The sequence below is a fragment of the Oncorhynchus keta genome, chromosome 12, assembly GCF_023373465.1.
Source record: "Oncorhynchus keta strain PuntledgeMale-10-30-2019 chromosome 12, Oket_V2, whole genome shotgun sequence".
Taxonomy (NCBI): domain Eukaryota; kingdom Metazoa; phylum Chordata; class Actinopteri; order Salmoniformes; family Salmonidae; genus Oncorhynchus; species Oncorhynchus keta.
Window position 1 is genome coordinate 10394577 of NC_068432.1, and position 14602 is coordinate 10409178.

The following is a 14602-nucleotide window of genomic DNA, read 5'->3' on the forward strand; positions in this document are numbered from 1 at the left end:
ACACAGCACATGTATAACTACAAACATTTAGTCGAATGATTCAGGGTTTGCTTTGTGAACTGAAAAACTGCCTGCTGCAATACCCACTTCGAATCCCGTGTGTGCAATATGGTTTATAGCCTAACTCTAGACAAGAAGCCTATGGTCGGGATGCGTCCTTTATAATCTCTCTTTCCTCCAGAAGTTTGCTCTCATTCACTACTCCCCACAAATGTAGACGCATTTAATTGGTGTTGGCATGGGCTAGACAGAGTTTCCGTATAGCAGTCATTTCCAAGTCCATGAAGGAAAGAGAACAAGTATACTCTTCGGAAAACAGTAGTGCTAATTGGGACACACTCCTGGTCCCTTGCGCTATAGGTTCATTCCAGTCCATGGGTTAATCTTTTTACACAGTATTATCTGTTGCACATCTTGACCACACGAGTGGGGCAGAGTGCAGCCAACAATTTTTCAATTCAGTGATGTGATTTCTTACCAACACTCATCCATTGCATTTATCAGACAACATTAATAGAGTATTGAAGACATTTCGCGCATAATGTTTTTAAAGTCTGAGCAGACCATCACAAAATTAGTCCGTTTAATAAGATTTGCACTTGCTTTAAGTGTGCTTGGTGTCAACACCGACACCGCACATGCTCAGTTCGCAGCTCCTTGTAGGCTCCTCCCTGGCGTGCACTTGGAGAGGAACATATGGAAAGCCAAAAGGTTCAAATCGTCTTTCCCAGAAACATGCAACACTTGTGATTAGTATTTTTTTTCAAGTGTCAAATGTAATTTTCTTTACATGTGCATTTTCCACTTGTCCAGTGTGCTTTTACAGGTGATTTGAATGCTTGTAAATGATCATTTTCACTTGCTTTTTCAAGTGTCAAATGTCATTTGTGCGTGTGATTTTTTTTCACCTGTGCTGTGTGCATTTACAGGTGATTTGAACGATCGTTATGGTCAAATTTTACACATGTTCATTACACCTGTCCAGTGTGCATTTACAGGCGATGTTAACGCTCTAACCCAGAGACTCTGTCTAGAGACTCGCTCTAGTTACTGGGTGGGATGACGCCCTGAAGGCCACCAGAGGGCGCAAATACAGCCAGTTCCCTTCCCCAGTGATATGGGGAGAGGGCCAGAGAGGACTGAGGCTTTCCCAGGAATGGGGCCCAGACCCCCGTAGAGGGGTGATTACCCCCTCCCATGGCCACCAGGGGGCACCAGTATATCCAGCCAGCCCCCTGCACCAGGCCAGGGAGATGAGGGGAGAGGGCTGAGGTCGACCGAGGGAGAGGGGGCCACCCCCCAGAGAGTGGGGCCAAACCCCGCCAATGGCAAACAGAGGGTGCCAATACATCCAGACAGCTCCCTGCCCCAGGGATATCGGGGGTGAGTGCCAGAGAAAGCTGAGGCCATCTCAGGGAGGGGGGACCGACCCCTGCCCAGGGCCATCGGGGGCGACACTACATCCACCTATCTCCCTGCACTAGGGATATTGGTGGAGAAGGCCAGAGAGGGACGGGGCCAACCCAGGGAGAGGGGGGCTGACCCCCGCCCACAGCCACCAGGGGGCGCCACTAGCTCCCTGAATCAGGGAAATAGGGGGGGAGATGGACGGAGAGGGCTGGTGCCGACCCAGGGGGGAGGGCCAACCCCTGCTTGTGGCTACCAGGGGCGCCACTAGATCCACCCAGCTCCCTGCACCAGAGAAAGCGGGGAGAGGGACGAAAATGGGGGGCCAACCCCCGGGGGAGAGTTCCAGAGAGGGATGGGCCCTATCCAATGAGAGGGGGGCCAACACCCGGAGAGGGTGGCCATCCTCCTGCCCCCAACCACCAGGTGTCGCCACTACATCGGCCCTGCTCTCTGCACCAGGAAGAGAGTATGGGAGACTGCCAGAGAGAGATGGGCCAACCCAGGGAGGAGGGGCTGACCTTGGAGAGAGGGCCCGACCACTGCCCGTGGTCACCAGGGCCCGACCACTGCCCGTGGTCACCAGAGTCACCACCTAAATACACCCGGAGAAAGCTGGGGCTGACCCAGAGAGCAGGAGCTGACCTCCAGACAGGGGGGGCCGAACCCCGCCCACTTCCACTTCATCCAGCCAGGGACGGCCCCCCTCTCGGGGTGATGGCCCCCCATTTCCTGCCCTCTCCCCCATTTCTATGGTGCAGGGAGCTCATTAATTCTCCCCTTCTCCTCTGATGTATTCCATATTTCCCACTTCCTCACCATACAGTAGCAACAAACTATTAGAAACGGTGCTAATTTCAATCAACCTTTTAAAAATTGTAGTATTTACAGTAGACATTTCCATATCATAGTCTAGTCCAAAACTAATGACAATGTTTCAGAATGTAAAAAGTAACAGTACAAAACATACATAATTTTAGCAGACATTGCATTAGAACAACCACTAGATACACTTTTAGAGAAAAAGGTTCCAAAGTGTTCTTCGGCTGTCCCATTAGTATAACCCTTTTGGGTTCCATGTAGAACCATCTGTGGAAAGGGTTCTACATGGAACCCAAAATGGTTCTACTTGGAACAAAAAAGGTTCTACCTGGAACCAACAAGGGTTCTTCAAACAGTTATCCTATGGGGACAGCCAAATAACCCTTTTAGGGTCTAGACAGCACCTTTTTTTTCTAAGAGTGTAGTTTTATCAGAGACATTTTTAGGAAAAGCAGCACATTTAGCCTGCGCATAAAATGTCTATCGGATATAAATAGCTAGTAGGATCCGGGATCGTGAATACAGCCTCAAGCTCATTACCATAACGCAACGTTAACTATTCATGAAAATCGCAAATGAAATGAAATAAATATGCTAGCTCTCAAGCTTAGCCTTTTTTAAACAACACTGTCATCTCAGATTTTCAAAAATATAGCAAAACAAGCATTTGTGTAATAGTATTGATAGCTAGCGTTAGCGTTAGCATTTAGCGTTAGCATTTAGCATTCAGCAGGCAACATTTTCACAAAAACAGAAAACCATTCAAATAAAATAATTTACCTTTGAAGATCTTCGGATGTTTTCAATGAGGAGACTCTCAGTTAGATAGCAAATGTTCAGTTTTTCCTGAAAGATTATTTGTGCAGGAGAAATCGGTCCGTTTTCTGCGTCATGTTTGGCTACCAAAAAAAATGAAAATTCATTCATCCAAACGCCAAACTTTCTTCCACATTAACTCCATAATATCGACTGAAACATGGTAAACATTGTTTAGAATCAATCCTCAAGGTGTTTTTCACATATATCTTTATGATATATCATTCCTGGAAGTCTTCTCTCTGTCTCAATCACATGGATGAATGCGAGCAGCTTGGAGATTACGCAGCAATTTCAATAAAGGACACCGGGCGGACACCTGGTAAATGTAGTCTCTTATGGCCAATCTTCCAATGATATGCCTACAAATACGTCACAATGCTGCAGACAACTTGGAGAAACGATAGAAAGGGCAGGCTAATTCGTGGCGCTTTCACAGCCATATAAGGAGACAATGAAAAACAGAGCGTCAAAAATCCTGCTCATTTCCTGTTTGAAGTTTCATCTTGGTTTCGCCTGTAGCATCAGTTCTGGGGCACTCACAGATAATATCTTTGCAGTTTTGGAAACGTCAGAGTGTTTTCTTTCCAAAGCTGCCAATTATATGCATAGTCGAGCATCTTTAAACGACAAAATATTGCGCTTAAAACGGGCACGTTTTTTTTATCCAATAATGACATAGCGCCCCCATAGGTTGAAGAGGTTAAGATCAAAAAACATCGATGGAGGAGCTCTTTCGCTAACGTTACCTATCTGTAAGTGTGCTATTTTATTTCCAAATTTTAGATATAATTTTATACATTCCATTGCGGTTTACAACTAGTACTGTATAGCGTTTATGAATGTGCTTTTCTCTTCTATAAGTCCGCTAGCATGTTGTGCTAACTAGCTTCTCTTACCATTCTATTGTATGTTAGCTAGCTAGCCGGTTATCTTTCTTTTGTACTGACTAGCCAAGAGGATGTTGTACCTAGTTTGTTTACTAATTTCATAGTAAACATTTCGCCCTTTTCTGACAAGTTATTTGCCATTTCATGCCACCTGTCAGCCCAGCAACTTGTGATAGAAATGTATGGCGCCATCGTTATGTTACTGTAACTGACTTTGTTATCTATTTCATTCCCAGTACGTTACGCTTTTGTTTTTCATTTATTTCTACTTGGAAAGTTCCAGGTTCATACAGGGAGAATAGATTGTTATGTTGTTGTGTGCTCCACTATAATAAATGGTCTTTTCACATGTCATAAATACAGTGGATGGTTAAAGGGCATTCCTTTCTTCTTTCTTGACATGTGCTTATAGCTCAAGGTATTTAATCTCTGTCATTGTGTTGTACAGCAATCGGCTTCAACGTGGAGACTGTGACTCGCAAGAACCTTAAGTTCCAGGTGTGGGATCTTGTTGGACAGACGAGTTTCAGGTAATTATATGAATACCTCAACAAGCCTTTCATTTATATGCATAAACACATAGACATTGTTGAGTGTAAAAGGAAGATCGACGCTTTCTCAAGGCATCACAACATGCCATACATTATTATCTCTTTGTATAAATGGTTTGGCCTACTTGCCTCTGCTCGCCAGTCTTTCCCCTAAACCTTCTTTCTCTTTCCTCTATCCCCATTTTTGTACCCCAAACCATGAGCTACTGAGCTAATTGATCAATTCAGTTATTGACTTAATTCAAGGTCATTTAAATCAAAAACAAGGTGCCTGCAGCACTCCAGGACCAGGATTGCCAACCTCTGCCATACTGTATCGGAGAGAACACACACTGCTTTCATTGTGAAATTTCTGCAATACAACCCAACCAAAGTGGCCACGCTGTTGATCCCTCACTTAAACCACACACACATACAAACATTTGATTGAAGATTACATTATATGCCGGTACTTTATTTGAAATCATAAATTACATTACATTAAATCACTTTTCTCTACACAGCTAGGCTGCCCATAACAGCTAAAACAGAGCAGTACTTCACTAGTTGCATTGCTCTACTCTTAGACAGGCCTTCAATCTGGAGGACACATACCGTAAGCCTATGTATGGGGCCAAGACGGCTATCTGGTCATTGAGATGGTCATGTCCAGTTGTATACATGTCCTTGTATGAACACCAACCATTCAACACACTCAGTTGCATTTGACAGTGTGTAAGATACAGAATGGGTAATGTTTTGCAGTGCACCAGAGTGCTACAATGTGTTTTTTAGAAGAAGAAAAAATGTAAGCACAAAAGCACAATTCTGGTAAATGGGAAGGGAGACAGTGGTCAGCATAGTCCAGCAGTGAGTTTTCCCTGCAGCCTTAAGCTCGACCAATGGTGCCACACACACAGTTGTTTAATATGGCTTATTTGTCTTCCCACTAACATGCCATTCAGTAATATAAAATGAAGATAAATACTGGCCAGGGTCGAGTGTATAGAAAAATCTGCAGGGACATTCAAGTATGAATGTAATGTATGAAGAATGATTTGTTTTACATTACGCAATTAACATCAACTACTACTGAAAAACAGGAATTATTCTAAACTTTCCTCTGTTTTCTATGTTGCTTTTTTTCACAGGGAAATGCACGAATAGTCACCATGCAGTATGTCTGAAGTTGGGAAGCAGCCTCAACTGGGAAACACAAATGGGCTGTTCACACAAACTTTTCGAGTGAAACTGTGGTATCCAGTCACGACCATATTCTGTATGAGATTCAGCAATAGTCTGTCATTATGAATTGCTTTGTCTTGAAATCCATTTTCCTTACCTTGTATTGTGTGGAACAAACAAGCCTCACTGACTGTAGAATAACAAATCATGTCAGCTCTATTTCTAACATTTCTATTGGCAACATTTGCCTACTGAAAATGCCCCAGGAAATCGAGGGGTACAATCAGGGGTGTAATCATTACACAAAATCTATTGCAAAACGTTTAGTCTGTCACAAAACGTTTTGTAACAGAAACCGTTTACTGCCGATGCTGTTCAATTCCATTTTGTTCTTAACTCCCTTTCCTCTACTACTACTTTTCCTAGCTTCCTTTCCTCATTTCCTTTCCTATTGTTTGTTTCCTTTCCTGGATTGGGATTGGGATGTTTTAAATTACTATTACTTTTTTTTTACATTTGTGAATGATGTATGCAAGGTGGCTGACTGCATATAAAAAATGAATTTTATGTCAGTTCTAAATTTAAATTACACTTCAATTGTTGTGGCAATGAGGGCTTCAAATAGTGATAAAATAAAATAAAAGTGTATTGGTCGCATACACAGTTTTGTACGTCAAAGAGCATTTGGAATTTTACACCAGTGACAAAGTGTACACACTACTATTTTCCCCAATATAGTGATTTCTTTTTAATAAACTCAGCAAAAAAATAAACATCTTCTCACTGTCAACTGCGTTTATTTTCAGCAAACTTAACATGTGTAAATATTTGTATGAGCATAACAAGGTTCAACAACTGAGACATAAACTGAACAAGTTCCACGGACATGTGACTAACAGAAATGGAATAATGTGTCCCTGAACAAAGGGGGGGTCAAAATCAAAAGTAACAGTCATTAAGTACTGCATTAAGTACTGCAGTGCATCTCCTCATGGACTGCACCAGATTTGCCAGTTCTTGCTGTGAGATGTTACCCCACTCTTCCACCAAGGCACCTGCAAGTTCCCGGACATTTCTGGGGGGAATGGCCCAAGCCCTCACCCTCCGATCCAACAGGTCCCAGATGTGCTCAATGGGATTGAGATCCGGGCTCTTCCCTGGCCATGGCAGAACACTGACATTCCTGCCTTTCAGGAAATCACAGTACCACATGAGGAAGGAGGATGTCTTCCCTGTAACGCACAGCGTTGAGAATGCCTGCAATGACAACAAGCTCAGTCCAATGATGCTGTGACACACCGCCCCAGACCATGACAGACCCTCCACCTCCACATCGATCCCACTCCAGAGTACAGGCCTCGGTGTAATGCTCATTCCTTCGACAATAAAGGTGAATCCGAACATCACCCCTGGTGAGACAAAACTGCAATTCGTCAGTGAAGAGCATTTTGTGCCAGTCCTGTCTGGTCCAGCAACGGTGGGTTTTACCCTAAGTTTTCAGAACTGTGACCTTAATTGCCTACTGTCAGTAAGCTGTTAGTGTCTTAATGACAGTTCCACAGGTGCATGTTCATTAATTGTTGGGAAACAGTGGTTTAAACCCTTTAGAATGAAGATCTGTGAAGTTATTTGGATTTTATGAATTATCTTTGAAAGACAGGGTCCTGAAAAAGGGACGTTTCTTTTTTTTTGCTGAGTTTATTTATACATTTTCAATATTTTATAACGTATATAATGGCCTCGCTTACTGCTTGGGCTTATTAGTCACCCATGAATAATAATTAAAAAATGCTACCTGTAAATGTGCACTGGACAGGTGTTTAGAACACGTGTAAAAATGACATTTGACACTTGAAAAAAGCAAGTGAAAAATGATCATTACGAGCGTTCAAATCACCTGTAAACGCACACTGAACAAGTGGGGAAAAGACACAAGTTAAGAAAATCTACCTTTGACACTTTTTAAAAAGCAAGTGAAACATGATAATGACAAAGTGTAGACATGTTCCGGGTAAAACGATTTGAACCTTTTGGCCTTCCATAGGGGAGAGCGAGATTGCAAGCGGTTCGGAGGGGGTGCGTTGCTCAGGCAGGACCGAGGAGGAATCACAGCAGCCCCGGCTGGGACTGCCATACCCGACCCGCTGGATCCCCGGAGGAACAGAGAGAACACGTCGCCCAAGGGAGAGGAGCTCTGTTCAGGTAACAGTAAAACAACACCGCCTCATTTGCATTAGGGACCTCGCTGCAGATGCCGCTTTTGTAATCCGTGCAATACGAGTGACTGTGGTTGAGGAGGTGATGGGAGGCGGGAACAGTAGTTGGAAGGAAAATACAGTAGGCTAGTCATGCGAGCTGCTGTCGGGGCTTGTGTTGTGCTCAAAGCAGGGTGCATATACGAGACATGATCCATTACCAACGGAGTTAGCCTATGCCTCGCCGTCCGTTGGGAGCATTGTTTGACCCGTCGCGTGCACTGCTGTGGGATACCACGCGCGAAGGAAGTCTTTCAATATGTGGTTATTAGCTTGGATCTGCTCTTTCCACAATTGGCAACAGAATAACAACATATTATCCCACCAAACAATAGACTACCGCTCCAACCTTGATTTCTAGCTACAGTTTGCCACTATTGCTATAACCCTATTTTCTTATTTATGCCTTCCAGAAGGGCTTGCAGTAGAGTGGTGCTTATTTGATCATTTTGATATTTCAGGAGAATGCATTGCTAACTTGCTCCTTCTGATATGCGAGGACCAAGTTGATAATTGTCTGGTTTTAAGACCAACACCCACGAGGATACTGTCCTCTCCTTGCCCGACGACCCTGCATTTAATTCCAACTAGCAGCTCTATCGACTGCTAGTTGGCCGGAGCGATGTGGATGGATAGGTAGCTAGACAAGTTGTCTCCCATAGCTACCAGACGCAGCTGTGTCCAAATTATAGGCTCTTATTATTACCGTTACGACCGTCTAAACCTCCAATCTTTCACCTCAACAGTTACACAGACTTGAGTAAATAGCCTACTGTTAAAGGCAGACAAATCGTCAGATAGATCTAGGTCAGAACACTAACAGTCCATTGCGAAATAAGAAATGTCTACAATAGGCCTGATTGCCTTAAATTATGTCATATGCAAGCCATTTGTAAAACTATATGTAAATCTGACCGATTTTGAATAACAACAAACTCCCTTGGTGATTCTTAAATGTAGGTCCATGTGACACAACTAATATAGCCTACTGGATGCTAGCTCTCTCTCTCTCTCCTGTAAGAAGCCTTGTCTATTTGTCCCCCAATGCAGTGTCCCAACTCCAGTCATCGAGTACACCCAACAGTAGGCTACATATTTTTGTTGTGGCCCTGGACAAGCATACCTTGACAAGTTGTATCAGGTGTTTTTGTCTGGGGTTACAATTGTGCTCTTGGGGGTACTCAGGCACCGAGGTTGGGAAACACTGCCATAATGCACTCATCTTTTGTTATGACTAATGCATCTGGCCTATAAAGGCCAGGCTATTAGTTATAGCAAATTATGATGCATGTAGGCTGATAGGTTAAGAGAGTGACGGAGGATGACGAAACGGAACGTTCCCATGGAAATTAATGGTATAGAGCGCAAATGATTGTCTGTCAGATAGAAATAGGAAATCGTGTCGTCTCTATTCATTCTATTTCTATATGCAACATTCAGGGCCCGGTTTCCCAAAAGCATCTTAAGGTCAAAACTAGACGGACCCATCTTTTACCAATTGTACATCATAATTATATATATATATATATTTTGCTAACCGTATCCCTTTTCTGACTTTAACTTAATTCTCCTGTTACGTTATTATCCTGCTGCGTAAGTTATCCTATCTGACGTTATTTTGACAGAAGCTGGATCCCTCCTAGCTTTAAGGCTAAGTTAATCGTTAGAACCTTCATAGGAACATCGCTGAATCTCAGAGCTCTTTCCCAAAATCATCCTTGCTAAAGTTGCACATGAAAACACTTGTTATTTACCGACTTCCTCAGACCACTCGTAGAACAGCTAAGTTCGTCGTTAGATTAGTTTTTTTCCCTACTGCTTCACTTTATATGCATTACCACTAAACATAAAATATTGATTCTATCTGTCTCTCTGTGAGCGCCGATAACTTCACAACGAAGTTGACTACAAATACAAAGTTGCCAATGTCTTTGCAATTGTAACAAACAATTAAAGGACAAAAGAATGCTCCAAATAAAAGCTGAGATGACTGCAGTTAAAGATAAATAGCTTACCTACAGTATAGGCTTCATATTAATATTAAAATCAATTTCATGTTCATTCCATTTCTTTTTCTAGTTGGCTACTGTCTGTAACTTTTGTGTAGCCTGACAGGTGCGCAATGATGTTCCATATGCATTATTATAGGGTCTTAATATTTTCAGCCATAGGTGATAATATCTCTGTAGGAGCTGATCCATTATTGTGGAATAGTTCTAATGTTAAGGTAAGATTTGAATGGAGAAAGGCAGCGCTGCAATCAGCTTTCTTTTGATCCTAGCGGTATCAATCTAATCGGTATCGATGCGTTCCTCAACACACGCACTTAGCAAATGTTCTCTCTGTGTGGTGTTTTGGGAAACACTATTTAAATATTGTGCGTTGCAGGACAGATGTATTGTTAAAACACTCGTAAGCCTAAGTTCCTTCGCTATCGGGAAACCGGGGCCTGAACATTTCAGGTTCATGAATACACCACTGATGTCAGATGCATGGATCGGCCAACTTCTAGCTTGCTAGAGGAGACTGCAGAGAGGAAGAAAGTATGGCATAATGCTGCTGGCCGGGATAGCCCTCCTCATAACACATTCAGGAGGGGGTGAGGGAGAGGGGGAAGGCCCTGCCTGCCTGTGGTGCACCCCTCCACCAGCCAACCAGTGCAGGTATCCCCTCTTTCAGTTTTTTCTCTGCACTACCACACAGGGAGATGGAGAGAGGCATATCTCTCTCTTTTGCACATTCTTTTTCTGAACTACCACACCACCAAGAGAAAGAGGATCTCTTTCTCTCACGCTCTCTTTGTCTTTCTCTACACTACCACACCACCAAGAGAAAGAGGATCTCTTTCTCTCACGCTCTCTTTGTCTTTCTCTACACTACCACACCACCAAGAGAAAGAGGATCTCTTTCTCTCACGCTCTCTTCTTTGTCTTTCTCTACACTACCACACCACCAAGAGAAAGAGGATCTCTTTCTCTCACGCTCACTTCTTTGTCTTTCTCTACACTACCACACCAAAAAAGAAAAAGAGGATCTCTTTCTCTCACGCTCTCTTCTTTGTCTTTTTCTACACTACCACACCACCAAGAGAAAGATGATCTCTTTCTCTCACGCTCTCTTCTTTGTCTTTCTCTGCACTACCACACCACCAAGAGAAAGATGGAGTCTCTCTCTCTCTCTCTGTGTGTGTGTGTGTGTACACAGTACTGTTCCTCCAGATCCATGGGTGTAATCAGGATGTTGGCAGTCCTCATCCTAGAGACAATCACTTTGTCCGTGTCCTATCAGAAGACCAGACATATGTCCCAAATGAAAATCCCATATTTACTGTACTACATTTAAGGGCCCTGGTCAAAATGTCTGAATTGCATTATTATATTATTTATTAACACATATTATTAGTCTCATTAAATGAACCCTTGCAATGACAAACCGTATACTGACTTTGTACATTTGTTATTTTCAGATGATTACTGATTTCCAAACTGACGTGGAAATGTGTTGTCTGTAGTGTAATATCAAAATTCTGGATGATTCATATTGACTATAGAACTAGAAATGTCATACACTACATGAACGAAAGTATGTGGACACCTGCTCGTCAAACACATCATTCCAAAATCATGGCCATTAATATGGAGTTGGTCCGCTCTTTGCTGCAATAAAAGCCTCCACTCTTCTGGGAAGGCTTTCCACTCGATGTTGGAACATTGCTGCGGGGACCTGGCATTAAACAAAGCATGTGTGTCCGTGTATGCTGATGATTCAACCATATATGCATCAGCAACCACAGCTAATGAAGTCACTGAAACCCTTAACAAGGAGTTGCAGTCTGTTTTGGAATGGGTGGACAGAAATAAACTGGTCCTGAACACCTCTAAAACTAAGAGCATTGTATTTGGTACAAATCATTCCCTAAATTGTAGATTTCAGCTGAATCTGGTAATGAATGGAGTGGCTGTTGAACAAGTTCAAGAGACTAAACTACTTGGTGCTACCTTAGATAAACTGCCATGGTCAAAACATATAGTTTCAATGGTTGTACATATGGGGAGAGGTCTCTCCGTAATAAAGAGATTCTCTGCTTTTTTTGACACCACACTCCAAAAAGCTAGTTTTGTCTTATCTTGGTTATTGTGCAATCTTGTGGTCGAGTGCTGCAAGGAAATGCCTAGTTAAGCTGCAGCTGGCCCAGAACAGAGTGCCATGTTATGCTCTTTATTGTAATCGGAGGGTTGATATAAATACTATGCATGCCAGTCTCTCTTGGCTGAGAGTTGAAGAGAGAATGACTGCATCACTTATTTTGATAAGAACCATTAATGAGTTGAATATCCCAAATTGTTTGCATAGTAACTTACACACACCCCACCAGACATGCCACCAGGGTTTTTTTTCACAGTCTCCAAATCCAGAACAAATTCAAGAAAGCGTACAGTATTGTATAGACATTATTACAAGAACAGCAAACCCGTTTAATAAAATGTGTCCTTAAGCTGTTCCTGTCTATTAATGTATTATGTCATGTTTCATGTTTTGTGTGAACCCCAGGAAGAGTTGCAACAGCTAATGGGGATCCTAATAAAATACCCCCAGCCAAACCCCCACGACGCTGGACCAATTGTGTGCTGCCCTATGGGGCTCCCGGTCACTGCCGGCTGTGACAGCCTGGGAACAAACCCAAGGCTGTAGTGGCGCCTCAGAACTGTGATGCAGTGCCTTAGGCCTCTGCGCCACCTGGGATGCCCTTAAAGCATATTTTACCGTAGGTATGAGGTACTTTTCTGAATATGCATATTTTTTTAACACCCCAAACACACCACTTTTGTGTGTGGTTTAAGAGATCTATTTTAATGTAATCTGACCATAGCTTACCTGGAGTTAGATAAACAGCATTGGCACGTGGAACCGATCTTGTGGTCAAATGATGTGAAAATAAAACTCTTTAGCTACACATGCCAGTGGTGGGTTTGGCATAAAAACAACAGAAGCATATACAAAGTATCTCAGACCTATGGTAAAATATGGTGATGGATCTTAGATGTTATTTTGCTTCCACTGCTCCTGGAGCCCTTGTTAAGTTCAATGGCATCATGAACTTTACCAAGACACTGGACATTTTAGCCAAAAATCTGGTTGCAAGTGGACCTTCCAGCAAGACAATAACCCCATGCACTAATCAAAATAAATTGTTAATTGACCACAAAATCAACATTTTACAATGACCATCTGTCTCCGGACATTAACCCCATTGAAAACCTGTGGTTTGAATTGGGGAGGGCAGTCAATAAGAGCAGACAAAGGATATCAAGGATCTCGAAGTCTTCTGTATGGAGGAATGGTCTGGATTCCAGTTTCATAAAACATGTTATTAAAAGGCTGTGTCGTAATCCTGGCAAGGGGAGGGTAATACAGTATTGAATACAGTGGTGCCAATAAGTTTGACCCCCCCCCACACTTTTTTTCCTTACTTGTTAAACAAAATGTCTTTCAATTAACATTTGTATTAGTATAAAATAATATAATTTCCAGATTTTCTTTTAGCATACAATATATAATATGTGTATTTCATTTATACAGTCTTTTTTGTTCATCTTTATCAAGGGTGCCAATAATTATGGACTTGACTGTATATTTATTAAAGACATTTCATTCTCATAGTAGTCTCGCCAAGCAGGTCTCGTCATCACAGAGGTGAGAGGATGGTACTGTCTGACTTAGAGATGGTGACCAGTTCTCCAGAACTGCTGGTATGCATTTGATTTGAGACAACAAATATGGCGTCAATCGTTGATCATCACATTTTGTGCACTGATTCATTGTCATGTGGCTTGTTCTGAGTGAGATGGATTGGAACTACACTGAACAAAAATATAAACGCAAATGTAAAGTGTTGGTCCAATGTTTCATGAGCTGAAATAAAACATCCCAGAAATGTTCCATATGCACATTAGTTCTCCAAAATAACGTGCACAGATTTGTTTACATCCCTGTTAGTTAGCATTTCTGCTTTGCCAAGATAATCCATCCATCATTGACCTGACTGCAGTTGAGTGTCGTAACCTTCAATGGCCACTGGCTTGCTGGAGAAGTGTGCTCTTCACAGATGTATCCTGGTTTCAACTGTACCGGGCAGATTGCAGACAGCGGTTTGCTGATGTCAATGTTGTGAACAGAGTGCCCCATGGTGGAGTTATGGTATGGGCAGGCATAAGGTACGGATAACGAACACAATTGCATTTTATCGATGGCAATTTGAATGCTCAGAGATACCGTGACGAGATCCTGAGGTACATTGTCGTGGTATTCATCCTTCGCCATCACCTCATGTTTCAGCATGATAATGTGCATCTCCATGTCGGAAGGATCTGCATGCATTTCCTGGAAGCTGAAAATGTCCCAGTTCTTCCATGGCCTGCATACTCACCAGACATGTCAACCATTGAGCATGTTTGGGATGCTCGTCATAGACTTGTACGACAACGTGTTCCAGTTTCTGCCAATTTCCAGCAACTTTGCACAGCCATTGAAGGGGAGTGGGACAACATTCCACAAGCCACAATCAACATCCTGATCAACTCTATACGACGGAGATTTGTCGCACTGCAGGAGGCAAATGGTCACACCAGTTACTGACTGGTTTTCTCATCCAAGCCCCTACTTTTTGTGTGTGTGACAAACAGATGCATATCTCTAT

The 14602-nt window shown here is 42.6% G+C and overlaps 2 protein-coding genes across 2 annotated transcripts in view; one reads left to right on the top strand and one right to left on the bottom strand.

Moving 5' to 3' along the window:
* The window catches only part of LOC118390955 (glycerophosphodiester phosphodiesterase domain-containing protein 5-like), a 248573-nt gene that overhangs the window by 76905 nt on the left and 157066 nt on the right, over positions 1-14602 (bottom strand). The window lies entirely within an intron of this gene.
* Positions 7594-14602, top strand: part of LOC118390953 (calpain-5-like) — a 49966-nt gene continuing 42957 nt past the window's right edge. The window contains exon 1 of the mRNA XM_035781826.2: positions 7594-7852. The gene's annotated coding sequence lies outside the window, so the exon portion shown is untranslated. The remainder of the gene's footprint in view (positions 7853-14602) is intronic.